The 17,026-nt window shown below is 44.4% G+C and overlaps 1 protein-coding gene across 2 annotated transcripts in view; it reads left to right on the top strand.

Moving 5' to 3' along the window:
* Window positions 1–1,884: 1,884 nt before the first annotated feature.
* Window positions 1,885–17,026, top strand: part of MGAT5 (alpha-1,6-mannosylglycoprotein 6-beta-N-acetylglucosaminyltransferase) — a 110,482-nt gene continuing 95,340 nt past the window's right edge. The window contains exon 1 of one of the 2 annotated variants that reach the window (XM_032190136.1): window positions 1,885–2,026. The gene's annotated coding sequence lies outside the window, so the exon portion shown is untranslated. Of the gene's footprint in view, window positions 2,027–16,802; window positions 16,858–17,026 lie in introns of those variants that run through there. The other variant, XM_032190137.1, reaches the window with a different exon arrangement.

Below are 17,026 nucleotides of genomic sequence, written 5' to 3'. Positions count from 1 at the left end.
ATAGGTATTTTATGATTTTGCTATTAGGAAAGGAAAACTAAATTTTACAATAACATATGTATGCTGTAATATCATTACACCTTGCCTCTTGTTATGCTTTATACTCTTGTTACGAGTCGAATGCTGACTTGAAGCAATTCTGGAGCTAGCACCGGTAAATTCTGTGCATTTACATTTTAGGTTAACATCCGGTGTTGTTCCATAATCAGAATTTCCCCAAAATCGGAATAGAGAAGTACAAAATAATTGGTCTCATAATGTAAACATTCCTTAAATTGTCCCCTCAATGTCTTTTAAGGACTACTTCTGTCCTGCTGTGTTGTGTTCACAGTTCACAATCAGGACTTCACAAATCTGTGACTTCTTAACACAGTCTGAGCCCTCGGCTAATCAGTAAGCTGAAAGACCTCCATGAACAAGAGGTATAGCCAAGACCCTCAGTCCCAGCCTTATGCAAAGCTTAAGCGTTCCCACAAATGCAACAGACTTACAAATTTGTCTGCTTCAACCACTGAACGTGGGCTCATGGGATGTGCTTGTTTGCAGGCACTGCAGATACACCTGTGGTGACACTCAGGAAGCACGTGCAGAGCTACATGGCGGAGTGTGACAGCCCCCGGGAAGCACACTTCTGGCTACTCCTTGAACACATAGGTGCCCTTTGGAGGCACCCTAAATTCCCGTGTAGCACTTCCACATCGTTCCTCGCAGCACCCAGAGGTGGGGGGGATTAGCAGGCAGCGTCCTGGAGGTGGAGAGAGCTTGTGACTCAGCGATGCAAACAGGCAAGACGAGATGCCAGCATCAGGGCCCTGATTGCATTAATTGGCCTTAATGGTCCTAATCAGCCTCTCCTTGTGCTTTCACCCCCCCACACACGCTCTTTTCCTGTAGGCAAAGAATGAGCAAGCGTATGGGTGAAGATTTAACCGTGACTTTCTCGCTGAGTGTAGAACAGGCCTGAGAGAGCTAACTCTTCATAAGTGGTGGCCTACTTGCTACACACTGCAGTCAGGAACCAACGGGTAAACGCCAGCTGATGGTTGGGTGCTCTTAATGCTTTAATGCTGCGGGGATCTCCGCTCTGTCTTCCCTCAGCCTCTCGCCCCTGTGCTCCCAGGAGCCGTCCTTTCCTCAGCGCGGTTCCCTGGGCAGGCAGCACCCTCAGCCCTGCGGCTCTCGCTTCCCTCATGGATGTGCTTGGCGTGCTCATCTCTGCCAGGCTTTGCCGTTCGGCCGTGTCAGACACAAACGCTGTGGAATCGCCGTGACTTCCTCACCCTGTACGCGGGATCACCTCAGCGAGCTGTGAGCTCCTGAGCTGTCAGTTCCTACTGCTGCCTTTGGAAAGGGCTCTGCTGGGGGACTCGTGCGGTTATTTTCTGGGTAAGTTACTTCAGCAATACATCACGTCGAACCCAAAAGTGACGGATGGGCGCCACATCAGCTGCTGTGTGCGCGCATCCCCAAATTCAACCCTCAGAGGAGCGCGAATGTGGCCATCGCCCCCACAGCCGCTTTACCCCGCTGTGGCAGCAGCCAGCCCACCACCTCCCCTCACGGCGTGCCCGGGAGCACTCTCCCCCTCGGGGCAGGCAGCAGGAGGCCGGCAGGAGGAGCGGGACCGCCCGCCAGGGGTCCCCCTCCGCCCGCAGCCGCCCCCTGACGGAGCGCTGGGCGCTGAGGGGCGGCGCCTTCCCGCCCCCTTCCTCCTCCTCCTCCTCCTCCCTCCCGCCTGCGGGCCGGGCTCGCACTTTGCAGACGCTCCCTTGCGGTGCCTCAGCCTGTCATAGGCGCGGGCGTGCGCGCGCGCATTCCCCCCCCCTCCCTCCCCGTTCCCCTCCCCTCTCCTCAGCGCCGCGCCGCTCTCCCTTCTCCTCCTCCTCCTCCCTCTCCCTCCGCGCCCGGCACTTTGCAGACGCTCCCTGCGCCCTCCTGCAGGCGGCCCGGCCGCCCCTCAGGCCGCGGGCCCATGGGCGCCGCGCCCCGCCCGCCGCGGGGGGCTGCGCTCGGGCGAGGCGCTGAGGTGAGGCGAGGCGGGAGCGGGGGGCGCCTCACGGCTCCCCTGGGGGGCGGGGGGCGGCTGGGGGAGATGAGGGGGGAACGACGCGGGGGTCGTGGGGGTGTGAGGGGGGTGAGGGTGGTGAGGGAAGATGGCCCCGGGGGCGTTGGTGGCGCCCGTTGGTTCCCCTCAGGGCGCCCGTTGCCTCCCTTCAGGGCGATGAAGTTCGGGGTCGGGGCCGGGCGCCTCAGCCCCTGGGAGCCGCGGTGAGCCGGGGACGCGCCGTGCCCTTGATGCTGCGGGCTGGGAGCGGTGCCGGTGGGGTGCCCGCTCCGCTTTCCCTCAGCCGCCCGTCCCCGCTGGGGCTGTGTCCCGTCCCCCCCCCCCTTCCCTTCTCCTCCGGCTGCAGGCTTGCTGCTCGCGGCTCTTCCCAAATAGTTTCACCATTTCGTAAAGGGCTGACAGCCGCTCTCCGGAGGAGGAACCGGTTGGTTGGTGTCGGTCGCTCTTGGAGCCATTTTGCCTGGGGACACTGGGTCCGGGTTCGGCTGAAGGGGGGATTTGCCTCCTCCTGTCTCCATCTCGCGCAATGGCCGAGTTCTCCAGGAGAAATCGTGCTGACTGCGGGACCCGCGGTTCGCGTAGTGACTGGTGGCTGTGCCAAGCCTAATAGTGGTAAAAAATCCATCACTTTTTTCTGGTGTTTTTATTACATATAAGGCAACTTGCAGTGCTGCCTCCTGCTCTGTACCTGTACAGGAGAATATAGGGAATAGTTTAGTCTTAAGCAGAGCGCTATGTGTACCGAAAGGACTGGCTACTCGCCTTAATTTAAGGTGTACAGGCTGTTTTTTCTTTCTCCTATGTAGAATATGGATTTATTTTCCATCAGCAAATAAGGTTTAAACAACATACGCGCCCCTTTTCTGGGTGGTAAATCCATCCTGCTGTCTAAGAAGGAGCCAGCATGTACAGCCTGGACTGAAAAGATGCTGAAAGACCAAGTGGCTGAATACCGAGCGTAAGAAGATCAGGTTGCTTAAGCTCCAGGAACTGAACTGCCTAAAACTTAGGAAGCGGCCAGCAACACTGAGTGCAGATCATCTAAAATCCTTAATCTGCTTCGTGATGTAGAATCGGGCAAAATAATGAGGTGCTCTGCATTCCTGAAACGATTTAGATTAACAGCAATTGCTCTCCAGTTTGTCATCTCCTTCCAACCAAATTCCTTTCCCTTGATTTAAACAAAAAGCAAACAAAAAGTTACACCATCAACTTCTATTCTTGAGGTAATATGAAGGATTTTAGTAGCACCATTCATTTAAGTCTGAATTTAATTTATTTTTTTTTATTATTTTTACAAGGTTACATTTCTGGCATTATATTCTGCTGTCATCTAACAGGTTCGCTTCACTATTTTAATAAAATTTGCTTATTGTGCAGTTTTCCTCCCCATCTTGGCTCTCAAATTTTACTAAAATTCAGAGGTTGTTGGCGTGAAGAGCCCTGTACTGATGTAGTAACTTGATTATTAGCTGTGTGGTAGGTGTTTTGAAGGCTTTTGTGAACACAGTGTTCATATTTTGAGCAGGTTGAATGCTAAAGAAGATTGCCTTAGTGTTTCATGAGAGAATTTGGTTTTGTTGTTGTGAAAAGGGACCGATAAGGGAGATAGAGCAGCAAACGTTACTTTATGGTTACTTGCTGACATTGACGTAGTCTATTGAGCAGATGGTGGAAAGAAATCTGATATGATAAATATAAAAAAGCCAGGTTCTGGTAGTATTTTCATTTACGTCATGTTATTCCAAAAGTGCCTGCTGAACTCGCTTGCTTAGCTGCGTTTGGAACCCGAGCAGTGCTCCTGCAGTCACTTGGTAATGAAACGCAGGAGTAGCTGCTGGAGGAGATGAACATGCTGCACAGCGCTAATTAGCTGCGAATCTGATGAGGGGAAACTCTTCCACGAATCAAGCAGTTCTGCTATTATTGTGTCTTCAATTTAAGAAATTTCTTAAGTGGTTGGAGTGGTATGATGCCGTCCTTTAATCTTCTCTGCTTTTGCAGAGTTAGTATTTACACGGCTCTGCAATTCATATGTTGTAACAGTTAAACAAAAAGCAAAAAACACTTTTGTCTGCGATGCTTCAGAAGGAAAAGTAGAGTTTTGTATTTGCCTCTGTGTGTATGCACGCACATGCAAACCCCTCTGGTTTTCTTGTTTTAGCCTCCTGTTACTGGTATACATTATTGGATCTGTGAAGGCTTCACTGCATCTCGCTTCCATTTCTTGAACAGCCTGGATGAGTATGAGGGCATGTAACTTCTGTGAGAAATAAGTTTCATTGTTCAGATCCGGTTCTGGTAGTGGCTTGGTTTCCCTCACTTGTGACCCCATGTGCTTTTGTCAGTTTCTTGTGTTTTTTTGTTTGTTTTTGTGTGTGTGTTGGTAACAGTTACTGTGAGTTACTCCCCAGCCACAGAGGGAAGGAGAGAAAACTTTTCTACCAGTTTTTATTAGTTCTGTGCAAGACTTTAGTTATTGATATAGGAGCTCTATTTGGACAGCGTTGGAGGAGGAACAGCCGTGATTAGAACTCGTGACACGAGTGCTAGCACAACCTCTCAGATGTGTGGCAGCTGCTTTTTGTGACCGTGCAAACTTTTATCAAGGTGGATAGCCTCACTCTTCTGCTCAAGCTGGGGTGATGGTTGAGCTGTCTTGAGACAAAGTGGCAGGGTTTTGTTCTCGCCTTGCAACAAAAAGAAGTCTTGTTGGTTTTAATTGGGTGGTTCCTTCAAGGCCACGATGCAGGCACTCAAGCCAGGTTGTTGCTTCTGCCAGGAACTTCTGCTAAAAATGTGGCAGTTCTGTGTACTACGGAGACCCAAAGGAAGGAATGGAGAAGACAAAATTAGTTCGGGGGACAGGGATTCCCTCTTTGAATGCTCCAAGTAGCAAAGTCCATGATTCAAAGTAGCAAAGTCCTTTTCACAAGGAAAGCTTAAGTCAATGATGTGATTCATTTGATTTATTATTTATGGTTTGTATGAGCTAAGAATCCTGTGATCCTTGCCCTTCATTGAGTCTCACAAGGTCCTGTTATTCCTATTAGCTAAGCATATTTCTTCATACATCCCACAGGCATTCCAAACTGTTTAACCTTGATTATTAGCCCAGCTCACTGGTGTTTGTCTTACTGCTTTTTCTTTCCTGATAGAAGACTGTAGTATTTGAAAGCTATCAACCACTTCTTTTGACCTCGTCCTTTAGACAAAAGGGTTTACGTGGGTTACAAGTAGCAGGCAGATTGTTTTAGTGACTTGTTTTTTCCTTACATAAGAAGGAAGGAGATTCGTACTGTTAGGAAAAAAACTGATTTCACTTGTATCAGTTGCTGGCCTTGAATCATGGAGTTTGTTTTGTTTCTTTGTGTCACCATTTTTTGTTTTGTTTTCCCCATACAGTGTATTGCTTTTGGTTACGCTTCCTGAGAATAGTTTTGTAACTAGAATGTCTTTCTGAAGTCAGAGATTTGAGTGAGGAAGCTTGTTGCTGCTTCCTGTCTGTTACCTGTTAAGGTTGCATTCCCTGCTTCCCAAAGAGTCAGGTGAGCCACGTGAGCACTCTGACTGTTGCACAGCAGTTTACATGACCCCTTTTGAGGTCCTATGAAAACATTTTCAGATAGCTACTGATGAAGTGGTCATTGAAGGTACAAGCTGCAGTGAATTACAAATCCTGCCATATTCTGTGGTCTGGAGGTTTATTGGATATGTTACATGTCAAGATATGGACACTCTGGATTCCAGCCCGTTATGTGATAGTGCTCGTGTCTGAAACGCATGGGAGTGGAGTGGAGTCACCCACTCCTACAGAAGACCTCCAGCAGTGCAAAGCTGTATGTGTGGATTCACTCAGGCAGCGGTTCTCTTGGGCTTAAAATACTCTCTCTTATCCCTCTCCTCTTTTTTACCTCCCTGTTCTCTCCGTGTGTCTGTTCCCTTGCTGCAAAAATTTGTTCTTTTCTCCTTCCCTCCCCACCGCTGTGTCTGACAGAATGAAAACAAATCTCCGTTGGTTGCTTCAGGGCCGTTTTTGGAAGTTGCCCTTGAACTCTGCAGAATGTGGCTGTAATATGCATCCGGTATACCTGGAAAATGTTTCCAAGTATTAGGGACCCAATGTAATCAACCTTTCATTTTTCTCTGCTGTTATGACCTATTTTGTTAAAACAACTTCATGGTTTGAGTGTAGATGGTCTATTTGAAACGTTTCATTGGTGATGTAAAGCTTGCCAAGGTGGGATGCGTGAAGGAGTTACGCGTGTTTTTCTTAACTCATTTAGTAAATTTGCACCTTTGATACGGTATTCATAGCGAAAATAAATCTTTGAACAGATCATTTACTTCTTAAAATGCTTTTATGTAATTTCAATGAGCCTGTCTTGATAGGCTCTGTTCAAGACAGCGTGTGCATTGATTTAATTTTGGATGTTGTAGACAAAGAAGAGTGAAAATGCTAGCCTGAAGTTCCCGTGAAGAAAATTTTCACCATCTCATTCTCTTCTTATTCTATTCTGAAACGTGGTGACGTGACTGCCTTAAAAGCAGTGACACTGTTTGCTTGACCTAACTGTAGAGCCCAAGTCCCACGCTGCTGCAGTCCACTGTTGTGTGAAGGCTGTTTCTGCGTGACAGAAATGCTTCCACTATGAGGGCTTCTCAGACATTGCTCCAAGTAACAGGAGCCATCAAATAGTTTTCTCTTCCTGAAGTTGGTTTGAACTGCCTATTTCTGCCTAGATGCAATTAAAGCATCATCATCATCCTGTCTGGATGAGTTTTCTTTCTGTTTTGCTTTTGGTATGAATTGTACATTAAAATGAACAAGCATACATGCACCTTTCCTAAAATGAATCTTGGTGTGTCTTTGTCTACCTGATCTCAGAATTTGAGCCACCTGACAAGGAGTCTTCTCCCTGGAAGAAAAAAAAAAAAAAAAAGAGGAATGAAGCAGCCATGTATTTCATGCCTAGAAAAATCCAGAAATACTCTTAACACTGATACTTTCATACTTGTTTTGCAAATGCCTGTGATAAAGGAGCTTGGTAGCAGTGTTCTCTGTACAAGATAATTCGCTGGATGCGGATACAAACTTTTCAATGCGATTAACACACTGTAAAACCAAAATCAAGCGAAGAAACAGCTCTGAAACTCCCTCCTGAAACACTGAGAGTCCTGACAAAAATGCATTTGGCTAGTGGTAGACACATGGCGTGTTCAGTGAGAATTCTGGCAGGAGGAGGGGCTGCAAAATGAGGGGGCTGTGCCCTGGGCAGTAAGGAGATGTTTAAAACACAAGTAGGCAAGGAGTCCAAGCAAGGTACCTTTTTGGTGCTTGGGCAGAGGACATCTTAGAGGTAGGCTTGCAAGTAAAAAGCATGAGCAGAAAAGGGACTCTTTTGCAGTCCATGTGCTGGTGGAATTTCAGGTGGAAAGTTAAAATATGTACCTCTGTTGAAGGGGTTGTGGACATGGGTCTAGAGAGCTCAGGAAAGAGTCTGGAAAAAAATATTTGGAGGACTGAACAAAATGACTTGTTTGAGAGAGGCTTTTGAAGGGCTCAGCCTGTTTGTCTGTAAGTTTAGTTTCTAGGTTTAGAAATCAGGTGTGAACTTTAAACAGACATAAAGCTAAATTAGAAAAGGAGGTTCCTTCTCCTTCTCTCTCTTTACCGCTCAGACGTCAGCATGGGTTGTGCTGCATATTTGACCGGATAATTACAGCTGCATCATTTCAATCAGTTCCTCGGCACATTGTTTTGCTTTGCAAGTTCTTAACGTGAACAGCTCCCCTCCCTGTATTTCCCTTCATGAAATGCAGTTTCACAAGCAACACTATTGATCCCCCAGGAGCATGGAGAAATGTAGCGTCGCTCTGTTGGCGCTTAAGATCTTTACATGTTAGGCAGCTACGTTTCTTTTACTACAGTGGGGAAAAAAAGCATGAAGGAGGAGAAAGCTTAAGTAGGAAAATACAGTGAAAGCACTTGCAGCTAACGGCTATTTTACTATACAAAAAATCGACCAGTTCTGAATATTTAGACGAATTTTAAGAGTCTGTGATCAAATTAAATGATTTTTATGGTTATACTTTAAAACAATTGGTTTTTATTTCTAATAGCCATTTTCTTAGATACTAATTGAGTTTATTGGTAAACCAGTTCCAGAAATAATCTTTGCCTCAATATTGTAACTTCTCTTGAAAGAGGAATACAAACTGTCCTCCTTTCCTGCTAGGTAGTAGTAGTTCTTGTTGGAATACTTCTCCAGATTTTTTTTCTTGAGTAGTTTGGCAGTTACGTTCGAGAAATGGGATAATCAGTAAAACAAGAACTTCTGCGTTCCTTGTAATGATGTAAAAAAAAAATGAAATCAGGTCACACACCTAACAAAGCAAATTGACGTGTTAATTCTGAGCCTAGGTCTCAGTGCTTTCAGGCTTCTGGGGACACTTACTGCCCCTGCTTTATGGCACTAGTTGTTCAATATTGTGAAATCTTTGAGTTCTCTTTGCTGCCTCTCCTTAGGGCTGTCTGGAGAACCTGATAGGACTATGCATGATTCCTTTTGAGCAGCAGGCTGCAGTGACTATCATCTCACCAGTTTTATCCGAATTCTCACCAAGTAAGTTAAAGGGGGAGCGAGGAAGATTTTCAGACTGGAAAATGACTAAGATTTTGGCCTCGCTGCTGGCTTCCATTGAGGCTTGCTAGCAGCTTAGATGGAGGTTCCCTGGAAGTAGCGCTCACCAACTGATGGTCTGGAAGTTCAGCTCAATCTGTTCAGGATCTGTTGCCGCTGGTGGGTCACCAGTGGTGATTCAGTGTGCCCCTGGCCTGGAGGAAGGGATTTTCATCACACTGTAGTGAGAGGCTGAGTGCAGTGGATGAAGTGCCATCCTGATGTAAAAGGCGTGTTGCCGCTTGCTTTAGCTCTTGAGTAGATGCTATTTAAACCTCTGGCTTTGTTTATTGAAACTAGGACAACGAGGCCCGAGTGTGCTCTTAAAGTTTCCTTTGAGGTCTGTAGTGGCTGATTTAAAAATAAAAATCAGCTTGTTACAGGTTTAGCTTCTGTTCAGCTCGTATTAAAGTCCTTGTACCTTGATACGTTTCCTGCCATAGTAGCTTTCGTGTGTCCCAGTTCCATGGCTTGCACGCTGTGAAATGGTACAGAAGAATGCCAATATTGTGTAAGCTACTTAAAACATGTCTAAGAGCACTTCCTTGCGTGCTGAGGCCTTGGTATGCGTGTGGCCACATCTACAGCAAAGAAAGCTATAAGCCTTATCGAGCAAAAAATGGTCTTTTAAGAAAACCCCACCAGCCGTTCCCCAGCTTCTTCACCTTTTACCTGTGTCAGCTGGGGAAGGAGCTCAGGAGGTGGTAAAGCTGCTGCTGTCAGTGGCAGTGTTGGCTTTGGCTGTTTGAACATCAGCCTAATTTAGAAGACTGGCTTTATTCCTTAAAATTCTGTGTTACTAGGGGGTTAATATGGGTTAAAGCTCCCTCCAGTAGGCCAGGTGGCCCCAGTTTTATTTAAGAAAGTAATGGCCTTTCCCCTCTCCCGAAATATGCTGTGGAAGTACTATTAACATACGTGTTTGTGCCTATTCTAATTAGGACAAAAATATCCTACTCACTACAAAAACTTCTGATATTCAAATCAGATTTTGTGCTATTGATTTTGGATGTGTGTTATGCAAAGAGGTTTTTTTTTTTAACGAAGGCAGACTCTTGCCCTTCCACAAGCTACAGAGTATTTTTAAATATGCCACCCACCTCACTCTCTAAATAACTAAAATTTGGCATTTTATTAGAAAGGCTGCTGATGCAGCATTGTATTTTGGCAGAAATTACTCCAGGAACCCTACAGTGCTCAGTATTTCCACCATGCCTATCATATGAGGATCAGGCCTAATTGCTCAGGATAAAAATGTGACCTGTCTATAGAAATACAGGTGAAGAACATTTCCATTGCTGATTTTGTACTGACCTCCTCTGTCATCCTTGCATTTGACAAATAGAAGAAGAAATTTGTCAAATGGTATTAGCAAACTGTCTTCCTTTTTTTTCCCCTTCTGCTGCTGTCATTTGGCTTGCTGGTGTGGCTGACTGTACCGCTGATGGTTGTCCAGCTATTGTTGTGTTAAGGTCTTCATTTCCTAATTTGATATTTAAGAAATTTTTGGATAGTACACCAGTGTTTGAGCTGTAAAACTGATTTAGGAAAAAAATAAACAGGGAGAAGCGTTAGAAATTCTCCAGGACGTTGTGTAAGAGGTTTCAGGGTTTTGGTCGTACCTTCCTTTTCATCTGGGCTTGTGTCTTTCTCCTTCCTTCCCTGTTTTTGTGTAATTTGAAGCATGTTTTCTTTGTCACTGCTACTGAACTGTTGCTATTAGCACTGCCTCCTGTGTTCCACACCTCAAAAAGACTGAGAGGCTAATGGTGTTGTGCTCTCTTTACATTTGGCATTCAGAAAAAATGCAGGCAACATACGTATTTCTGTTCTGCTCAGCCTGGCTGCTTCTCCACTGGAAGCAGCCTTCAGCTGGAGCATGAAAATTTTAGTGAACGTTCCTTTCTATTCAGCTGTTTCTCAATGTTAAGTCAAAACAGTCTTGCATATTGTTTTTTGTTGTCTTTTGCTTGGTTGTTGTTTTTTTTGTTGTTGTTAAGCTGGATTTCTGTTGTGTGTGAGAAGTGTTTGAGTGTCCTCTGCAGTGCTCAGGAAGAGGCAAGCTCTTTTTCTCAATACAGACTTCTGATGGCTTTTGTCTGTTTTCCCCAAACATCTTCTCTTCAAGGCTGTGGTTTCACTGTATGACTTGACATATTGTCATACACTCAATGTTTATGCTTTACCTTGCGTGTTCCTTCCCATCTTCCAGTTCTTTCTCACGTCTTTGTAACCTGTTTCCTTATTAGATATTTTAGAAAATCTTTACTGACCTGGGCTAAAACAGATCTCGTCCTTCCCCATCCAATCAACAAACCTGAACAGATTCTTCATCTGTAAAAATTAAGTAGAAATTCATGAAGTCTGAGAGGTATGGTTGTAGCTATGCGGAATCTTTGTATAGTCAGCTGATAATAGATATGAGATGAATATTTCTATTAGGTTGCCCACCAACTAATTGTCAAACCAGCTGATTTCAAAGATGGCTTGCATGCCTTTAGAAGGCCAGTGGATCTTTTATCTATTTCTTTGTCACATCGATAACACTTTCACGCAGTTCCTCTTCCTTTTTTTTTCTGATGTGGCTTTTTTCAACCAACCTCAAGCAACTGTCTGAAATGATTGAGTCATTTTACTGAAGGTCAGACTCTGCCCATGTTGCACAAGCTTTGAATCTACAGAAAATCAATGTAGCATGTTGAAGAGGTGAGTGATCATTAAGTGTCCTGTAGTTTGTCTGAATCTGCAGATTTTTTTTTTTTTTTTCCCTGGGGGGTTATTGGCACCGGAATTGACTTCCATATTTTGCTGTTCTAATCACATATTGGGCTTCGTTGCTGCATGGTCAGCCATTGGGATGGGTTGCCCAGGGAGGTGGTGGAGTCACCGTCCCTGGGGATGTTCAAGGAAAGGTTGGATGTGGTGCTTGGGGACATAATTAGTGGGTGACATTGGTGGTAGGGGGATGGTTGGACCAGGTGATCCTGGAGGTCTTTTCCAACCTTAATGATTCTATAATTCTATTCTGAATGTCTATATAAGCATCTCTTCTAAGCCAGTCATTATATTTAAAAAAACAAACAAAAAACAAAAACTGGCTGAGCAGGAGAAACAAAGGTGATGTTATGACAATTATGAAGAAAACGTGACCTTACTACTTCAGATTGTCTCAGCAGCCTGTTAGAACATCGGAGAGCTGAGCCAAGCAAGTCATCAAATGAATCTAAATTTCTGAACCTAGCTTTTTAATATCATTTAAAAATTCTTTTCCACAGAAAGCTTACACTTCTTTTATACTTCATTTGCAAGTGGGCTTTTTTGAGACCCTTTTTGCAGTGATGCTCCCCATTTCATTGTATACAGGTTTTAGGTACCTGGTGTGGAACTGAGTGTCATAGCAGCTAGAAGCCTGTAACCATGAAGCGGTGATCATTTTGATTTTTTAGCTAAGCAGAGAAAAAGTATTTCTAGTTCTAAAGAATCTTACGGAATGACAGGCAGAGAGTCTAGTGGTGGTGAAGCTGTTGTTAAGGAATTGTTGAAGTAACTGGTGGAGTTCGGCTGTCTTTAAGGTAAAGCAAACTTGCATATGGAGAACAGGAGCAATGCAGTTAATGAAGGAGAGGTTAGGGGTTAAATGGAAACCTTACCTATGGGAAAACAAGCTTAGTTGCAGGACTACTGTGAAAATCAGGTGTTTCCTCAGGTTTAAAGAATAAATGAAAACCGCTCAAAAGCCATACGCTGAAATAACTGTTCGAAATAACTGCTTCTTAAATCCCTAATTATTATGTCATACAAAGTAATGTTACAGGACTACAGAGATGATTTTCAAAGCACTCTTCACACTTAAGCCTTAAGTCATGTGTTGGGTCCAAATCGTGGGGTGCATTTTTTCCTAGCATTAAAACAGCAGCCTAAGCTGGAATAAAGCCTGAAAGCTCTTGAGTGATATGAAGCTGTAGGAAGGAATATTGTAACCTCCTGAAGCACGGAGGGAAATGATAACGAATAAATATAGTGTAAAGATAAATAATAAATATAGGCTGTCTTTTGTCAGGCTGTTAGTAGGAACAGCTCTTCTCTTTGAGACCAGCCCTAATGAACATGAGTGACTGACATCTGAAGGGTTTTATTTTGCTGCCCCTGATTAGAGGTACTGTTACACTCTGCGTTCACGTGGCTCAGCTATGGGTTTATGTCTTCTGCAGTGGGCTGCAGGTGGAAGTCAGTAGGCTAAGGTACAAAACGGTAGTAGAATAGCCTGTCTTGGGTCCTTGTGCTTGTAGCTTACAAAGAAGGTGGATTGCTCCGGGTGTTAAAAATGTGCTAAAATGTCTTCAATAGTATTCTGCAAGTTCTGTCAAATCCTGGCGGTTGCTAAGGTAAATCCATATAGCCTGGTTATACAAGGTTTAAAAGAGTAAGGCTTCCTGTACCCACTTAGCCTTTAAAGATGCGTTTGCCAGCACATTCCCCCAGTGAGTAGAAAGGAATGAATATTTTCATAATATTGGAAAATCTGTTCCTCTGTGTCTCTGCCTTATTATCTTTGCTAGCTATGACTAACCCACAAAGAAATCCATTCAGCTGTGGTAGCGTCAGTGATGTGGCCTCTTCCCCTCTGCTGCTACTACAGTACTGTTTGAAGACCATTTAAATTCTGCTCAGAGCTCTAGGTGATCTTTTTTGGCAGCCTTACGTATGCTTTTACATTAAGTGCTAGGTTGCAATAATTTTTAAAAGGCTTGTCTGAAAGTGGATGTTTTTGTGTGTATTTATAGGTGGTATTTGTCTTAGAGGCGTGGATTTATTTCACACCCTGTGCCTTTAGCTCATTAACAGGACCTTGGTTGTAGGAAGGTTTGTCATACCGGAGTTGTACAACAGTCAGAGAGAATGGATGCTGAACCTGGCCCTGAGGTCCAGAAGAAAATCAGAAAGTAGAAGTAATTCCAGTGGGTTTGCATATTTGATACTGGGTGCCTTTAAGAGCTCATTAGCATGTTCTCCACCTAATGTTTAATTAGATATGTGGCAAATAAATGTTGTCCTTGCTGCTAATGAAAGTTCCTTTTGAGGCAAGCCTACTACCACTGTATTTGTCCTGGAAAGTCTCCTAGCTTTCTCTTGTTACCTCAAAATACACTTATTTTCTGCACCCCCGTATTTTTCCCCCACTGTGACCATTCCAGAGATGAACATTATTTCCTCTTGGATTTCCTTTTGGACTCTGGAAACAGTTTGGTTTAGGACAGTGAAGAGCTTTGTGGAAGTAACACGTCCTGCTGTAGATGTTGCCAGGAGTTTAGAACGCAGCTACAGTGGAAAGATGTTTCCTACATTACAGCCACAGCAGCTCATCTGCTGTGGATAGCACCACTTGTCACAACCAGAGATATTTTTAGAGCATTTTTTAAGGTTCTGCTAGTTGTGTGTTGTTTGTTTGTTTTTTTTTTTTTAATCAGTTTCATTTCATTACAATGCTTTAGTTCACAGAAAAGTGTTTTCTAAGAACTGACTTGTGTTCTAAGCACTGTAGGGAGAAAAACCTCAATTTGCCTGAGAGCGTGCCAAAGAGCTTGCATGGTGGAATTCCTGGTCTAGTGAAATCAAAGAGGAGGGCGACAGGTATAAAACATGCCCATAGATCATATAATCTTTGTATGGTTCAGCCAAGTGCAAAATTAACTCACCAGATTTGTTTCAGTTGCTTCAAATTGATTTGAAAAGGTGGAGAGGGGCAGATTTCCTTACACTGAAATTGTTCAAGATAACTGCAGTGGGCAGGAGAAGAAAATAACCCTTTGATGTCACTCAGAGTGAAAAACACAAGCTTAAATTCATGTCAAGGCAAATGCAATGCTATTTTGTAGTTGTATAAGGCTGTTTAAAGTGGTTATCAGTGTTGGGGAAAACATGTCTTTATTTTCCAGGCTCTTTTTTTTAACGTACCAAATAAGTGTTTTTTCCTCCTCCCCTTCCCACACTAGAAGGAACACTTTTTCCTCTGGGGACAGAGATAGGATGAAGCTAAATATATCACTTGTCGGCTGTATTCTCCATCACGTTGCTTCAGTGGTTATTATTTGAGTTTTACCTTCAGAGGTTCTGCCTGATATTTGGTGACATGCATAATGAATAGAGACATAGCAATTTAAAATTCATTCTTTATTGCACTTTGGTTTTAGTTTACAAAGTGCTATAAAAATGAAAGGGACTTTGTAAGCATTAATCCAGGCACTTGGGGAAATTTCACCTCGATTTGTGTGAAGAGGAAAGAAAACAGCATAGGACTCTGCTTGCAAGTTTTTGTTTTTTTTTGTTGTTGTTTCGTTTTCTGGTTTCAAATGCTATGTAGGAAGGTGACATTTCTCTTCTTTCAAAGCACCACCCTTTCCGTGAGGGTGAGGAAGCCGGCTGGGTTTGAAGGCCATGACCTGTGGCCTAGCTGTGCGTTTTTGGTTGGTGTTCTTGCTTTCTGAAGCACCAGCTCGAACAGCCTAAAGGCCAGCCTGAGGAGAGCAATGCACGTCTCTGGAGAAGCAAGCCTGGGAGACAGCAGCTGGAGAAGAGGCTTCAGGTAGAAAGAGAGTGGCCTCTTCAGCAGTCCATTACTGCTCAGTGGTAAAAAAGAAACTCTAGGTGTACCTAGGTGTGCTGTAGACATCAAAACCTTGTTCCTTTAAGTCGTCTTATGCTGTGCTTTGGGTAACTGAGGAAAGGACTGGAAGGTTCCCTTTCCCATTGCTAATGGGAGCCAAGCAACGATGAGGAATAAGTTTCATGCTGCTGTAAACAGTATTCAAGCTCTGGCTTTGCTTTTGATACTCCTGACTCTCAGAATTGGCATAACCAGTTGCCAGCAACAGCAGCTTTATCCTGAAAGCCAGGCTTGGAAGTTCTACTGGTTGCGATCATTTACTCTGACTTTCCAGTCTGCAGCTAAATCCTGTTAATCCAGCTTCTAGTTCATCCAGTATTTTATCCTTTGTAGGAGCTGACAGTAAAAATTGTGAGTTCATGCTGGAAATGTGTGTTGGCAAATAGGTAGCCATTACAACGCACATCACAGGAGCATCTCCTCAAGCTTTATGCACAGCCTTTGATCGAGAACTTACTAGGGAGACACGGTGGCAGCATGCTGACCTGGAGAGGACAACAGAGTGGTAGTAGAAGGTGTTCTTGATCTTGATTGAAGGGCAATTTATACTGTCTGAGCTATTTTAATCAAAATAGCCAGACCAGCCAGCTTTGTAGTTCAAATAGCAAATGACTTCTAACCCGCTTTCATTTGACTGAAATGTCTGGGGGACTCTCATTCAGGTTAATTCCTTGGGCAGATGTGAGGAGGCAACGACTTCTGCTTGGAGAAAGAGTTGGGTTTCTGCTGGCAGGGGTGGATCTGGCAGAGGTCACGCCTTCCTGGCCCCAGCCTGTCACATCCAGAAATGTAGGCAGGGCATACTGAATCCCATGGTCCTCGTGACTTCCACTCAGCAAATCCTGTAACCATTTTCCTCTTCACTCTCTCCACCGCTTCAACTTCACTGTGATAGCTTCTGCTGCCAAAAAGGGCTGTGGGTAAGCACGTGAGCCTGCTTTCTATTTTCTAAATTATTTTTCCTGATGTTCAGGAAGAGATTAAAAAGTTGATCATTCTATATTGGGAAACAGCATTAGGAAGTAAGAATAAAAGATACAAAATCTTGAATGAGTTGCAGGCACTAATGGGTCCTGACTATTTGCTGTGTTGTAGGATACTGGAGGGCGTGGAGAGAGAGGAAGAGATAAAAGCAGGGATTGCTCAGAGCTCAGGGGGCCGGCTCCATCCTTGGTCAGCATAGAGTGTGATGCTTTTGAGGCTGCTGCTTGGAATCGTTTCCCCAAAGGTGGAGAATGGCCAAGCTGAACAGCTCTTCATTATGAAAAGATACAATTTCTCCTTTTTGTTTTCACCAGCTCAGATACGCACCTGACCCATCTGTCGGACAGCTTGGTTTGCACAACAAGCCGAAAGCTTGTGTAAGAGAGAGGCTCCTTTTGTTTTCGTGATCTGAACAGCTCATCAAGGGATCTGTTGATCTGGCACCGCTCCTCCAAAGAAGGGTGAGGAAATGAGTGGCTGGAGCAGAGGGATGAGGGGCGTGAAACGTGAAACAGGGCTGCCCCTTCTTCCTCCTCTTTTGCCCCACGTGCTCTTGATGTTCATTTGAAAACAGCAGACGTGGTAGTCTTGGTAAACCTTTATACCTTGCTAGGTACAAAGGCAGTAACT

The sequence above is a fragment of the Aythya fuligula genome, chromosome 6 (genome assembly GCF_009819795.1).
Source record: "Aythya fuligula isolate bAytFul2 chromosome 6, bAytFul2.pri, whole genome shotgun sequence".
Lineage (NCBI taxonomy): Eukaryota > Metazoa > Chordata > Aves > Anseriformes > Anatidae > Aythya > Aythya fuligula.
Note: the sequence above shows the minus strand (reverse complement) of the source record. Positions and strands in the feature narration are given on the sequence as shown.